The sequence below is a fragment of the Geotrypetes seraphini genome, chromosome 2 (assembly GCF_902459505.1).
Source record: "Geotrypetes seraphini chromosome 2, aGeoSer1.1, whole genome shotgun sequence".
Lineage (NCBI taxonomy): Eukaryota > Metazoa > Chordata > Amphibia > Gymnophiona > Dermophiidae > Geotrypetes > Geotrypetes seraphini.
Genome location: NC_047085.1, coordinates 272,768,666 through 272,783,890, shown reverse-complemented (window position 1 = coordinate 272,783,890; position 15,225 = coordinate 272,768,666). Strand labels below are relative to the sequence as shown.

Genomic DNA, 15,225 nt, shown 5'->3' with positions numbered 1-15,225 from the left:
GGGTGGCTGTTGGAGGAGGGCGGAGTCTTTTGTGGCCAAGTGGGATTTGGTGGCTGTAGCACTTCTTGCTGAGATAACGGCCATAAGAAAAAACATCTTGAGTGTCAGACTGATCAAGGACACTTTCTGCAGTGGCTCGTATGAAGCCTGATTGAGGGCTTGAAAAACCATGTTAAAGTTCCATGATGGAAACGGATGTTTTACCATGGTCCTGAGCCATAGTGCCCCCTTTAGGAATCTGGCTATGTCTGGATGAAACGCCAATGAAGGTTTATGGCCTCCAGACCTGAAACTAGAAAGTCCCACCACGTGGACTCTGAGGGACAGAACTATAGGCTTTTTTGGCTCTCAGAAGATTAGCAATGATTCATCCAAGATGGCCGCAGTCGTGGTTCACTGAGCAACCGCCCACAAACCTTACCTTAGGAAACTTTGTTTTCTGGCGGTTTTCCGCTGTAGATTTTGACTATGCCGAAGAGGAGAAGAAAGGTTGCCTTTTCAACCTCGTGGCGCCCTGGAGTAGCCTCCTCCGGCAACATTGAGGAGTTGCTGAGGCGGATGCAGGGCGCCATTGGAACGTCGGTGTCGCCCCCGCTTGAGACACTTCCTGGAAACGGACTGGAGGCGTCTCTTCGGGCTCATGAGATCTTGTTGAGCCCCGATGTAAGAATCCCTCCTCCCAACCCTCGAGCCGCCAGTTCCCCGGGGGTGGAGAGGCAGTCGGAAGTCGGCATGAGCTCCCACCCTGAGGTTGCTGGGAACAGCGAGATAAACATCGATTCAGGCTCGCAGAGATTGCAGCAGAGCCTGAATGCACATGAGGACATTACAACGCTGGGGTCAACCGTGACACAGGAGGAACGGAGAGGAGAGGATCCTTTGGCTGGTGAGCCTAATTCTTTACTATCCAACTTGCAGACTTTTGGAAGTTACATTGGAGGCTTTGTGGGATCTGACTGCCAATTTGGTTAGAACAGTGAATACAATTACTTTCAAATTGAGGGGAAAATAAAAACTCAGGAGAAAGAAGTTCTTCAGATAAAACAAGACCTGGGAGAATCAAAATTAGATATCCGGAGTATTAAAGATCAACTTAAATCTTCCAAGTTGCTTCAGGACACTTTAATTAAGGATAATATTAATTTAAGAAGGAAGATAGAGACATTTGAAAATTTCTCTAGGAATAATAATCTTAGATTGATTAATTTTCCACGAATTTCAACAGTGACTCCAAAAGAAATGTTAAAGCGGTATTTGTTGGAGATATTGGAAGTATCGGAAGATTCATTACCTCCTTTCACCCAGGTCTATTATTTATCTAATAAAAATCAGGATCTTCAAGAAAAAATTCAGGGACCAATTGATGTATCTGCCTTACTTGAACTATCTGATAAAGAAATTGCAACACTTGCTACATTGATTGTGACCTTGGCTATTACGTTGGATAAAAATTGGCTTTTGAGATTATTCTTCAAAAATAAAGAGAAAAAGTTTCTTGATTTTAAGATACAGATGTTCCCAGATTTGGCAAGAGATACACAAAGACGTAGAAAGGAGTTTCTATTGCTAAAACCTGGAGTTTTGGCTCTTGGGGGAACTTTCTATCTTCGCCATCCCTGCAAATGCATAGTACAATATAATTCTCAGAAATATGTTTTCTTTGAGCCAAACCAGCTGACGGCCCTTCTCTCCTTGTCCTGCCTGGAGAAGGGAAAGAAATGAGGGCTTTAAGATATTAGATGCCTGAACATCAGTTAACCACGCACCAATTATCTTCAATTAATATTTATTTGTTAGCTCCGTTCATTTTACATCATGGATTATATGGTGGACTTGAGGGATTATACAATATTTGGTTCCTATGTAAATTTATGAGATTCTTTTGCTTCTTTTGTTGTAATCACTTTCTGTACAAGATTCATCTTGATTTGTTAATTTGAAATTTATAAATAAATAATAATAAAAAAAGATTAGCAATGATTACCTCTGTGTATCCCTTGTGCTCTAATGTTGCATACTCCAGAACCATGCCATAAGACCAAAGCAATCAAGAACTTCTATGATCACTGGGACCTGAGAAAGAAGGTCCAGCTATGGCGTATCCAGCCTATCATGGGCCACATAGGAAACACATACAAGAGCTCATTCTTTGGCCATGGTTGGACCAGAGCATTCAGCCCTGCACTTTCAAACTTGGATTTTCGACTGAAGAATCGGTCCACTTTCTTGTTTCTTGCAGTTGCCATCAGATCAACATCGGGCGACTTCGGTATCTAACAATGGGTTGGAAGGCTGCTGCAGACAGAATCCATTCTCCTGGATCCAGTGTCTGTCTCCTGAGAAAATCAGCTTGGACACTGTACACTCCCACTCTCATGTGCTACTGAGCGAGCCTTCAGATTCAGCTGTGTACTCTTGGTGCTTCCCTGGCAGTTGACATGCCACTGCAGTAGCATTGTCTGAGAAGACTCAAACTGCTTGTCCCTCCAGCCTCTGCAATGTCACCCAAATGGCTCAAAGTTCCAATCTATTGATTGACCACTTTGGGAGGCCAACCAGCGCTCCTGGATTGGGCATCCGTTGCAGTGAGCCCCCCTGTCGAACATGCTGACATTCGTTGTCAATTACACACTAGCCCAGGCTTCCGGGTTCAACTGTAGAGACATCTGCAGGGAGTCTGATTAAGGTGACACGTGAGCCTTTGCCCATGGGACCAAGTCTATCATGGCTGCCATGGATCCTAGCACTTGTAGGTAGTGCCACGCAGACAGAGCTAGTTTAGCCAACAAGCTTGTTATCTGGGTGCAAAACTTCTGTCTGTGTGCCTCTGAAGATAAGACATGACCTTCTGCCATATTGAAGAACACTCCCATGTCTTCCAGGGCTTGGGAAGTAACCAACTGGCTCTTTAAAAAATTCACTATCCAACCCAGGGGTGCTGCAGGATATGGACCATGTAAGCCACGCTTGTTCTCCTTCCGGGAATAATGGGGCTCTCCTTAGCCAATCATCCAGGTATGGATGAACCTGCAAGCCCGTCTTGCATAGATGAGCAGCTACCACCATCACCTCGGTAAATTTGCGAGGTGCTGTCACCAGCCCAAAGGGGGAGCCAAGAACTGGTAATGGTATTCCACGACATGAAATCTCAGGAACTTTGTGTTCTGGAAAGATGGGAATATGCAGGTAGGCCTCCATTAAATCCATAGAGGCCAGAAATTCCCTCGGCACCACTGCCACTATGACTGATCCTACTGTCTCCATGTGGAGTTGTGGAACTTTCAGCGCTGCATTGATGTGCATTGATTCAGCATGGATTTTCAACCATCTGAGCCTTTCTTGGGTATTCATGAAGTACAGTATATGGAGTATCTGCCCAAACCCAAATCTTCAAAGACTCTATGGCCTGAATATCTAACAGCCTCTGAACTGTAGCCATAACCTTGATTCTATGGCCTGAATATCTAACAGCCTCTGAACTGTAAGCCATGGCCTTGTTTACTTTCTCTGGTCACCCCGGGGAGTCCACAAACTAGTCCGTTAAGGGCTGGACAAATTCGAGCTTGTAACTGCTCTGAATGATCTCCAGCATCCAAAAGTCTAATGAGATCTGCATGCAGGCCTTCAAATACTCCAAGAGCTGTCTCCCTATCTTGACAGGAACTGCTTGGGACCTGGCATCATTGTGTTTTCTTGGAGGTTGTAGCAGAATGAGAACACGCTTCAAATGGTCACTTCTGTCAAAATCCTAGGAGTTATCATTTTTCACAAATTGAATTTCCACAAACAAATCAGTGCCATGGTAAAAGCTAGATTCCATGGACTTTGCATGATTCAATCATTAGCGGACTTCCTAGAACCATCATCCTTGAATACATGAATTCATTCCTTTGTTATATCCAAGATGGATTATTGTAATTCACTCTACAAGAGCATCTTACAAAAGGAGCTAAGATATCTTCAAATAATTCAAAATACCACAAAGTTATCACCAAATCTAGAAAATTCGATCATGTTATGCCCCTTCTGAAGAATGCACATTGACTTCCAATTACACATAGGATATAACCTATAAAATAGCATTAACTTATAAAGCTCAAATCGTGAAAGCCCCATTATTTATTGACAGAATTCTAATATCTCATACACCATCTTGATCATTCTGATCTACAAACCAAAGCTTACTGATCCATTCCTTCATCAAGAGTTATCAATACAAGATGTTATATCATATTCTGTCAGCACCTTTAATATGGAACTCTCTCCCAGCCCATTTAAGAGAAGAAAAAAATTTAGATAAATTTAAAGGATTTCTGAAAAGCTTCTAATTCAGACGCCTTTGAATCATAGAAGCTCGAGTTAGACATTTCCAATTTTTTCTTTTGATTCTTTTTTTCCTTTTGATTTTTCTTGCGGAAGTTCTTTTAAGTAGATTTTATAACTTATTCTGCATCCTATGTTTTTACATTAGAACAGGGGTGGGCAACAAGGGTTGCAATCCAGTCAAGTTTTCAGGATTTCCCCAATGGATATGCATGAGATCTATTTGCAAGCACTGCCTCCATTGTATGCAAATGAATCTCATGCATATTCATTGGGGAAATCCTAAAAACCCAACTGGATTGAGGTGTTCATTGCCTACCCCTGTCTCAGCCTTACTGGGTCAGGACAATGGTCCATCAAGCCCAGTAGCCCTTTACTTATTGTAGTTCTCACCTCTTTCCACCATGTCACAGTACGTTAGCCTATGTCACTGTCTACGTTTTCACTATGTTCATTTAGTTAATGTTATATGTACTTTTCCCCATTTTAATTATTGTACATCACCTAGAAATTTTTGATATGTGATTAATCAAATGTTTTAATAAACTTGAAGATCTGGCTCCGCATGGGACTTAAGAATCTCTGTCTGAATCCCTGAGAGGAGACTCCTCCTGGGTACTGCCATAAGCACCTGGAGCTACAAAAATTGGACTGCCTGGAGCCTCTAGAAGTTTGCAGTCTGCTGTCAGGTAAAGATTTTAGCTGATGATCTGCCACGCTGGTCATAAGATCGTCCAGTCTCTTTCAGAACATTTTTCCCTTGAAACGCAGTCTGCTGAGGGTAGCCTTGGAGGTGGAATCTCCTGCCCATTGCCTGATCCAGAGCATTTTGTGGGTTGACGAGATCAAATAAGCCGAAACTTTACTTATGACTGATGATGATGTAGAGAGCATCAACTACATACTCTATTCCAGCTAATAGGCGCTGGGATAAAGGCTCACCCTACTACAGCTCAAGCCCCTTCAACCTGGTATGACAGGAGGGTGTCACAAAGGAAGCTGGTGCAGCTGCTTTGATTCCAAAGGCCAGCACTTTGAATTGTCTTAAGAATCACATCCACACTGCAATTCTGAAAATCCTTTAATACCACACCTCCCTCACTTAGTAGGGATGTGCATTTGGTTACCTGTGCTACCAAGGAATCTATTTCGGGTTGAGTGAATAGCTGCTAACACTCTTGTGCTATTGGATACAGCCGAGCCATTGTCTTGGCTACTTTAAGAGACCCTTCAGGAGTATCCCAATACTCCGTGACTAGTACACTGATATTAGGATGTCAGGGAAACAAAGAAGACTGGGCTCTTATTCTCCATTCTTTATAGAGCAGGGGAGACCTTCTGGGAGTTCAAGTTCAACTCCTGCAGAGTCAGAGATAAGCTCTAACAGAGCCGAGGGTCTGAACAGACTGGAAAACGGGGAGGTCATCTCCTTACTTGAGGATAGTAAAGGCATACAAATAGATCCCTCATCCTCTGAGTCTCCCTTGTAAAGGCCCACCAGATCTTGGCCAGCCTCTGAAACTGACGCAGATGTGCTCTGGGAGCCCCAGCTGCCTTGAGAAACTCCTGGTGCACTGCCAGAAGTACCCTGGGGATCTCGACCATCCAGATAAGCTCTCCATATTATATTAACAAAGTCTGGAGAAAATACCATTAGGCAGAGTGGAGTCTTCTTTAGGTGACTCCAGCTTGCATCTCTTGAGCTCCACGCTTCTGCATTTTGGATAGCTGCCATTCCGGGGCTCTGGAATGGATTTGCTCCCAACCAATGAACCCCCTGACTGTTCCTCAGTGCTAGAGAGCAAAGGGGAGACTAATCTGACTGCTCCCGCCCTCCCTTCACATGCTGCATGGCAAATGTGCTCATCCAGCGCAAACCTGACATGAATAGGGGTAAAGTAGCTCAAGGACTCCATCTCTGCCAGTTCTGAGACAAAACAAGGTATTTGAAGGTTCTAGAGAACTTAAAATATCAGGAGATCCAAGATGGCTACTACAGCAGCATGATTTTGGAGATGGGGAAACCTAAAGGAAGGGGCAGAAACCAAAAAGAAGATAGTTTTAAAGCACTTCCCCCACCCCCCGATTTTCCTCATAGGTTGTAACAATCTTACTTACTATGACCTGTGCTGGAAATGTGCTGCTGGATCTGAAAGAAGAAATCACTGCCTCAAATGGATTGTTCCTCCAATACTGAATCTTCGGGCTGCCAGTCAGACTGAGCCTCAAACCCCTGCGGACTCGCGGACATGAAAGGGGGAAGGTGAAATGTAGCCAGCACTCTGTGGAACCTCCTACAGATGCCTGACAGCCTACACTCAAGTCTCTGATGCAGTAGGTGAGTAGTCCTACAAGGGGAACAAACCTCAAGCTCCAGAAACGTTTCTGTAGGCTGGCCAACAGGTACCACAGAGGGATTGGCCTGTCAGCTGCATAATTCAGTCTGCTTTTCCTCCATGAAGGCAGAGCTGAACCCTTGACAAGGGGAACTCTGAGCACCAAAAATCTGCAAAAAAAAGACTGAAAAAAATAAAGAAATATACAGAGTATATCAGAAAGACTCCTTCCAGCTTGTGTACAGAAGGAAAAACTGAAGGGTGCAGTGAAGGAGGAGGGATTCAAAAGCTGAAGTGGATTCCTTCTGCACAGGTTGGGAGCATGGGGATATTACCAGTCCATCTAGAATGATATACCTATTGCACTAGGAGGATTATGGAGTTACAAAATCTTGATCTGGAGAGAGTTCTAGGGCATTTAGAGATCCAGCAAAGAGGGGAGGCGAGAGGCCTTTACGTGGTTTGCAGTCTGAAGCAGACAAAGACTATTGGATTTTGAGGTGAATGAGTGTCTCTATGCAAGAGTAACATCCATGTATAAAAATGCTTTTATACTTGCGCGTTTAACAAATGGCAGATCTTTACAGTATCCCTCACATCTATCTGTAAGCTCCTTTGTCTCTATATCATAGCTAATATCTTTTTTGCATCAGTCCATAGCTTGTCCCCTTGTCCATCAGAATAGATCCCTAAATAGCAAAGACTTAATGACTACATTAACACTTAACAACTTAAGTCATTAGTGCAAAAAAAGAGATTACATCAGTTCCTATATAAATTATTTTTAATAAGTTTCTGTGGTTTATCTCTTGCTACGGAGGGCTATGAACAATTTCAAATGGCCTATAGCTGCTATCTTCTCCTGAAAGTTTTGCACCATTGCTACCACCATCAATAACCCTACTGCAGAAGCCAGAGATAGGTGCCTTTTATCTTGGGTGGCTTGCAACCAGCACATATCCTCTTTTCCATACTACCATATCTTATAGTAGTGTCACCTTATTGAGATTTGGTACAAATGTTATACAACAGATTCATCATATGAACGTATATGCCCTCCACAGCAATTTACCAGTTTTTCCACTGAATATTTTGTTGTGTTCTCCTTAGAGCTTATAACAGATTTTTGAAAGAGTAAGATTGTCTTAACTCAGACCTTCAATAAGATGAACCAGAATGTGGGGCTAGGCTGAGGGCGTCCCAGTATTGCTGAAAAATAGCTTTGAACAGCCAATCACACCAGATTTGCCTCCACAATTTAAATAATGGAAATACATAACTTGAACATAGAGAAAGCACAAAAAATCCTCTGATCCAAACACTTGAACAACAGACATCAGGGACTCCAGATAAGAACATCTAAAGTCCAAGCCAGCTGGCTATTTTCCTTTTTAGAATCACTATACAATTGGAATGCATGTATTTAAACTTGTTGCATGAGAACTGTTTCATGTTCAACTCACCACTTTAAAACCTTTTCAAATAGATTAGCTGGGGAAAAATGTATGCTATTATCACTGGCCTACCCTCTATATTCTATCTGATTACAAGTAAACTAAAAAGCATGCCAAATTCATACATATGCATAATCTGTTCATTTTTTTCAGTAGGCAGCTACTAATATCTTCCGATAGTTCTCTTAAAAATGCCTACCTTTTTTTTGGAACATTTTATCTTTAGATTCTCAATTTCTGCTTTTAGGTGCATTAGTGTTGTAGGGTCATGAAATAGTTAACTGTTGTTTAAAATATTGCTCTGGCCTACATAGCTGAAAACAGTGTACAATCTATTGACTTCATCTTCCTGAAATGTATGTCCCTGCCTTACCACATTGTAAGCTGAATAGATAAGAGTTTGAGCCATGATGTGCCCTGCCCTTCTGTACATGTAACATTTACACCTGTAAGATTTAGATAAGCAGAGAAATGAGCTAGTTTCCTATAGGACTATAAGTTGTATGAACCTATCATAAGTGCTGGCTTAGGACCAATAATAATTGTAGAAAGTTATAGAATTAACAAATGAAAATTGTAGTTTTTGCATATATTAGTTTGCGAAAAGGGCATAAAAGTCCGTGTATTTCCTGTTTCTGACACTCTAGTAGGCAGGCTGTTAACTGCACAAGTCCGGCATGCTGTGAATAAACCTCTTGTACTTTCTTCACGCCTCTGACTTTGTGTGTCCAAGTGACCTTTTATTTGGCGCCTGAACAGGGACTTGAAGGTCTCTTGACCACTGGTTACTCGATTGGTCACTTGTTTCTGGTCCTACAGCTGACTAGTCTGCTTAGCCGGCATCCCTTCTTTTGGGTTTGGCAGACCTCAGGAAGTTTGACCACTTCAACTGACTTATCCAGTCTTTTTAAAGTACAAGAATCTGTATCAGTTTAATTCTGTCCTGGAGTGGCCACTATCTGGTAAGTAGGAATTGATCTTTCCTATCCTCTCTCTATTCTCCTGCCTAGTAAGCCACTTGATCCGTTGCTGAAGTCGTGGGGAGGGATTCTAGGAACTGTTATTTTCTGATTGGGTAACTAAACTGAAGTCTGTTGTGTTTTGTGTATTTGAGAGTGTCTGAGACGTCCTTGAGGACGAAGCGGGTGCGGACCTGTTAGTACTGCGTTTCCCTAGTCCGGAGACGGGCAGGGCCAGGAATACAGGGAAGTGTTTTTGTCCTCCATTGCACAATGGGGGGATGCCAGTCTACCTATGGGGATCCCCTTGATACAATGTTAGTTAATTTTAAAAAGGGATTTGGCTCTGATTATGGGACTACACTTAAAAAATCAACCCTTATTTGTCTGTGCCAGTTAGAATGGCCGACGTTTGGTGTGGGCTGGCCCCCCTCTGGCTCCCTGGAAGAGGACATAACCTGTCAGGTTTTTATTATAGTAACTCACCCTAAGACTGGCCATCCTGATCAATTCCCCTATATAGATAGTTGGTTAGACTTAGTCCGCAACAAGCCTTCTTGGCTTTTCCCTTCTGTACCCAAGAAACTCCAGTCCAAAGTTCTCACCCTCAGGAAGACTGTCAATGAGCATTATCATCCTACTCATGTTTTTGAGTCTGACCCTTCAACTGACACTTGAAATACCTACCGCTCCTCCTTCTTACTCGGCAACACCACAGCCCATACCCCAATCCCAGTTCTGTTTCTCTTGCTCAACCTTCTGTTTCCCAGCCTGTACAACTCCCTGCCCAATTTCCAGCTTCCCCTTCCCGAGCCCTGGCTGATAGTCCAGCTCATGACATTCTGTCCTCCCCAGTCCTTTATCCACCTCTGGACTCTCTTTCTCTTTCTGATGATTCTCCTATCAGCCATCGCTTGAGACCTGATCCTCCTCAAATAGTTCTCATGAGAAGACAAATGAAACAGGGGACTCTGGAGGCTACAAATTTGGCCATGCCCCTTCACCAGGTTCCTGTTGCCAATCTACCGGATGCTGCCGGGCATCCTAGATTCACAGGCCTTGTATATCAGCCCTTCACCACCACTGATTTATACAATTGGAAATCCCATTGTCCCCCTTACTCAGAGCGGCCACAGGCAACTATTGATCTAATTACATCCATCATTCGCACACACCGCCCCACGTGGTCAGATTGCCAGGAACTACTTCTCTGTCTCCTAAATACCGAAGAACGTAAACGGGTTCTGCAAGAATCCATTACAAAGGCCCAGGCGGATGCGGATGCAGCCGACCCCCAACTGGATCAATAACCATTTCCCTTCTCAGGACCCTAATTGGGACCCCAATGATGCCACTCATAATACTTTCCTTATGCGGTACCGCCAGTATATCCTTTAGGGTCTCCGGTTGGCTTCTCGGAAACCCACCAACATTTCCAAAGTATCTGAGGTCCTCCAAAAGTCTGGTGAATCCCCAGCCACATTCTATGAACGTCTCTGTGATGCTTACCGTACCTTTACTCCCTTTGACCCAGAAAAACCTGAAAACCTCCGTATGGTTAATACCTCATTTGTGAGCCAGACACAACCTGATAGCCGTAGGAAACTCCAGAAGCAGGATGGGTTTGCAGGCATGAACACTGTCCAGCTCCTTGAGATTGCCCAGCGCGTTTTCATGAACTGGGACAGTGCTAACCGGCAAGAAGCTGATAAGCTTTTCTGGCGCAAAGCGGACCTCCTTGCTGTAGCCCTCCAAAATACTTTCCCAAGTAACTGGCCCCCTGCCCGAAACTCTGAGCCCCGCTCCTCCAAGCGCCACCCCTATTCTTCTGGCCCCTCAAAACCTACAGGGTCCCAGCCTGATAGGACAGGACCCCGTAGGAATTTGGAACGGGATCAGTGTGCCTATTGTAAGGAGAGGGGTCACTGGAAGAACGAGTGGCCAAGCAAACCCCGTACCTGCCAGGCTAAAACTACGGACCAACCTACTATTGGTTTGGCATCCTTTCATTCTGACTCTGAAACTGAATACTGAGACAGACCGGCTTGCAGTGAGTACCAGGGACTCTCCGGATTGTTCCCAACTTACTCGCTCGGTTCCCACGAGCCCTTGGTCAATGTCCGTATAGGGGACCATTCTATCTCTATGCTGGTCGACACCGGCGCCAAACACTCAGTTCTGACCCGCCTTCTCAGTAAGCGTTCTTCCAAATCTATCTCCATTATGGGTGCAACTGGCTCTTCTGATTCTGTCCCTATCCTTGAACCTGTTTCGGTTCACATTGGTGGTCATTCCATACCACATTCTTTTGTGTACATGCCCTCTTGTCCTGTCCCCTTGCTTGGTCGGGACCTTCTCCAGCGCTTGGGAGCCATTAGTCTGTCCTCTCACGGTCTGACTATGAACCTCCCTTCTGCAAACCTCACACCCATTCCTGACCGCTCCGCTGCCCCCTCACCAAGCTTCCTGTTCCCTATTGTCGGAACCCATGGCAAGCAAACCCCCACTCTCTGTACCTGATTTTCTTGAGGGCCTTGATTTGATTGTTTGGGCTGAGTCTGGGTCCCCCGGACTAGCACGTAACATCCCACCTTTTGTTCTTACCCTCAAGGCTTCTGCCAGTCCGGTCTCTATCAAACAGTATCGCATATCTCAGTCTGCTCTCCAGGGAATACACGTCCATTTGTCTCGTTTGCTAGATTATGGTTTTTTGGTTCCTTGCAAATCACCTTGGAATACCCCCCTCCTTCCAGTTTTAAAACCCGGTGATCCCCCTGATTACCGCCCCGTCCAGGACCTCCGTGCTGTCAACCATCTTGTAGAGGATCTCCATCCTACTGTCTCTAATCCTTATACCCTGTTGGGATTGGTTCCCCCTGGAGCTACCTACTTCACTGTTTTGGATCTCAAGGATGCATTCTTTTGTTGTCGGTTAGCCCCTTCCAGTCAGCCAATTTTTGCATTCCAATGGGAAAACCCTTCCACTGGACAAACCTCCCAAGTAACCTGGACCTGTCTACCCCAGGGCTTTAAAAATAGTCCCACTCTATTCAGCATTGCCCTTGCTTCAGACCTTGCCAATTTCTCCCCTTCATCTGATTCCCAAGTCCTGCAGTACATAGATGATCTTCTTCTCTGCTCTCTATCTATCTCTGCCTGTCAGGAGGACACTCGCTCTCTCCTTCAGTTTCTCCTCCATTGCGGTTACCGTGTGTCTCTCCGGAAGGCTCAATTGTGCCTTCCTCGTGTCACCTACCTTGGGTTTCATATTTCCCAGGGTACCAGGTCCCTTCCCCACACCCGTGTCCAGGCTGTCTGTAGTCTCCCTGTTCCTGATACTCGCAAAGCCCTGCACGCCTTCCTCGGTATTGCCGGATACTGTCATATTTGGATCCCTGATTTCTCTACTATTGCCCGTCCTCTGTATGATTCCACTAAAGGCGCTGACTCAGCCCCTTTTGTCTGGACCCAACTTCAGGAGCGGTCTTTTCGCTGCCTCCAAAAACTTCTGACTCAGGCTCCTGCCCTTGGCCTTCCTGACCCCTCCAAACCTTTCCAGCTCTATGTTCATGAAAAATTTGGTATCGCAGCCGGAGTCCTTACTCAGTTCCTTGGTTCCTGGCATAGGCCCATTGCCTATCTCGCTCGACAATTGGATCCTGTTGCTGCCGGGTGGCCTCCCTGCCTTCGGGCAATTGCTGTTGTATCAGATCTCTTACAGCACGCTAATAAACTCACTTTTGGCCATATTGACCTCTTTGTCCCACACTGTGTGACCTTTCTTCTAGAACATAAAGACTCCCTGTGGCTCACGAATGAGCGCCTCCTTAAATACCAAGCCCTTCTTTGTGAAAACCCTCAGGTCTCTCTTGTCTCTTCACTCCTTGACCCCTCCACTCTCCTCCCTGTCTCCTCCCAGCTGGTCGTGCACAACTGCCTTGACACTGTTGACTTAGTTTATTCTTCCCGTCCTGATCTTTAGATTTTAGATTCTTCCCGCCATCGCTTTTATACTCAGTAAGTTTCAAATGCCACATCTTGGTCACCACTCCCACAAGCTAAAAAGAAACAAATATAAATCTCACTGATATCCCCCTCCGGGATCCTGATCTCACTCTTTTCACAGATGGCAGTTTGTCTGTCACCCCTTCTGGTACACGTATTGCTGGTTATGCAGTAGTCTCTGCCACTTCCCCTTTACTCATGGGCCCTCTGCCCTCTGGCACTTCCGCCCAAGAAGCTGAGCTATATGCCCTCACTTCTGCCCTGCGCCACTCTGCCTCTCAGTCTTGCAATATATATACTGACTCCAAATATGCTTTCCTTACCTTGCATGCCCATGGGGCCATCTGGAAACATCGAGGTTTCATTACAGCCTCCAGCCGCCTGATCCATCATGCTCCTCTCATTCTTGACCTCCTCGAGGCCGTTACATTGCCCTCCCGTGTCGCGGTTATGAACTGTCGAGCCCACCGTCGTGTCACTGATCTCATCTCACGTGGCAATGCCCTTGCCGACCGCACAGCCCGAGCTGCCAGCCTCTGCCCCCCTCCTTCGGCTCCTCTGTACACCATCATTCCTTTTCTGGACTCCCTTACATCCCAATACACTTCTCAGGAACAGACTTGGGCCCGCACTCTTTCGGGCCAGTCTGTCCTGAAAGGGGGGTGGATACAAATATGCGCCAATTCAAATGCCAATCCAGACCCACACACTGATACTTCAAACACGAGCACAGTGGATACCCTCATATTCATTCCTCAACACCCGGCCCTCACGATTGTCAAAAGATGCCATGATTTGGCACACTCTGGAGAACCCGCTATGAAAATGACCCTCAAGAAACATCAATCACCTTGACCAGCTAGTCTGGAATACGGTCTGACAGTGTGTTGTCTGTTCTAGAATAAATTCCCCAATCAGACGACTGCCACCTCCTGGACACCAACCCATTGGAACATATCCAATGCAGGTTCTGTCTATAGACTTCACCACATGCCGACTTCCCGTTCCTTCAGTCACCTCCTAGTCTTCACAGACACCCTGACTATATGGGTTGAAGCCTTCCCTATTCGCACTGAACGTGCCAGGGAAGTAACCCAACACCTCCTAAATGACATAATTCCGCGCTTTGGTCTCCCTGTTTCTATAGGCAGTGACAACGGCCCTGCTTTCATTGCCGATGTTGTCCAACAAACTGCTCAGGCTCTCCAAATTGAATGGAAATTATATGCTGCTTATCATCCTGAGAGCTCTGGTCAGGTCGAAAGAATGAACAGAAGAACTCTTAAGACCCTTCTCACAAAACAAATTGAAGAAACCAATCTGTCCTGGCTTGTCCTGCTGCCCTCTGTCCTATTTCGGATTAGATGCACCCCATCTAAACCCACTAAATTGTCCCCATTTGAGCTCATGTTCGGCAGGCCACCACCCATTGTGAATCCAGATCCTGGTTCATTTGCTACTCTGGGATCAGATATTCTCCAGAGTCAGGTCCAATCTTTAGCTAAGGCCCTTCAAGAGCTCCACAAATGGGTCCTGGAAAGGGACCCACTACCGATAGCTACACAAGTCCTTGGATACATCCCTGGGGATACGGTATGGCTAAAAACTTGGAAGTCAGACCCCCTGAAACCTAGTGGACAGGCCCTTTCACTGTCCTCATTTCTTCCCCTACAGCTGTCAAGGTGTCCGGACATGAAACCTGGTTTCATTACAGCAGAGTCAAGCCTACTGCTGTATGGCAAGCCACCCCAGGCAAGACAGACCTCCAGCTGAAGATCTCTAAAACCTCAAAATTGCTTTGAACATTTACCACATTATTTAGCAGGTGTTCTGAATATTACCTTTTCATAAATGTTTGAGTTTAACTGACTGTGGTTAACCACTGCCCCAATTGAACCTTCTTCTAATGCTCCTATGTGTTATATCTGACTGCTGTTTTCTTCTTACTGTCTTATGCTTCTTCCTTTTGTATTTGTTTCCTGTTGTGCCAGAAGCTCAGGCACAACCCCATAAGTCCTGTAAACCATGTCTTTCTGAGGTCCGTAATGGAAATCAGGTAGAAATGGCCCTCCTGTATAGAACCCAATTCCGTTGTCATATTGCTCCCTTACCTGATGTCTGTTCCTATGAGGGAGTCAATTATCGCAA

General features: G+C 45.2%; 1 pseudogene; it reads left to right on the top strand.

Annotated features, from left to right (window-relative positions):
• Positions 1–468: 468 nt before the first annotated feature.
• Positions 469–14,879, top strand: LOC117354871 (annotated as a pseudogene).
• The last annotated feature ends 346 nt before the right edge of the window (positions 14,880–15,225 follow it).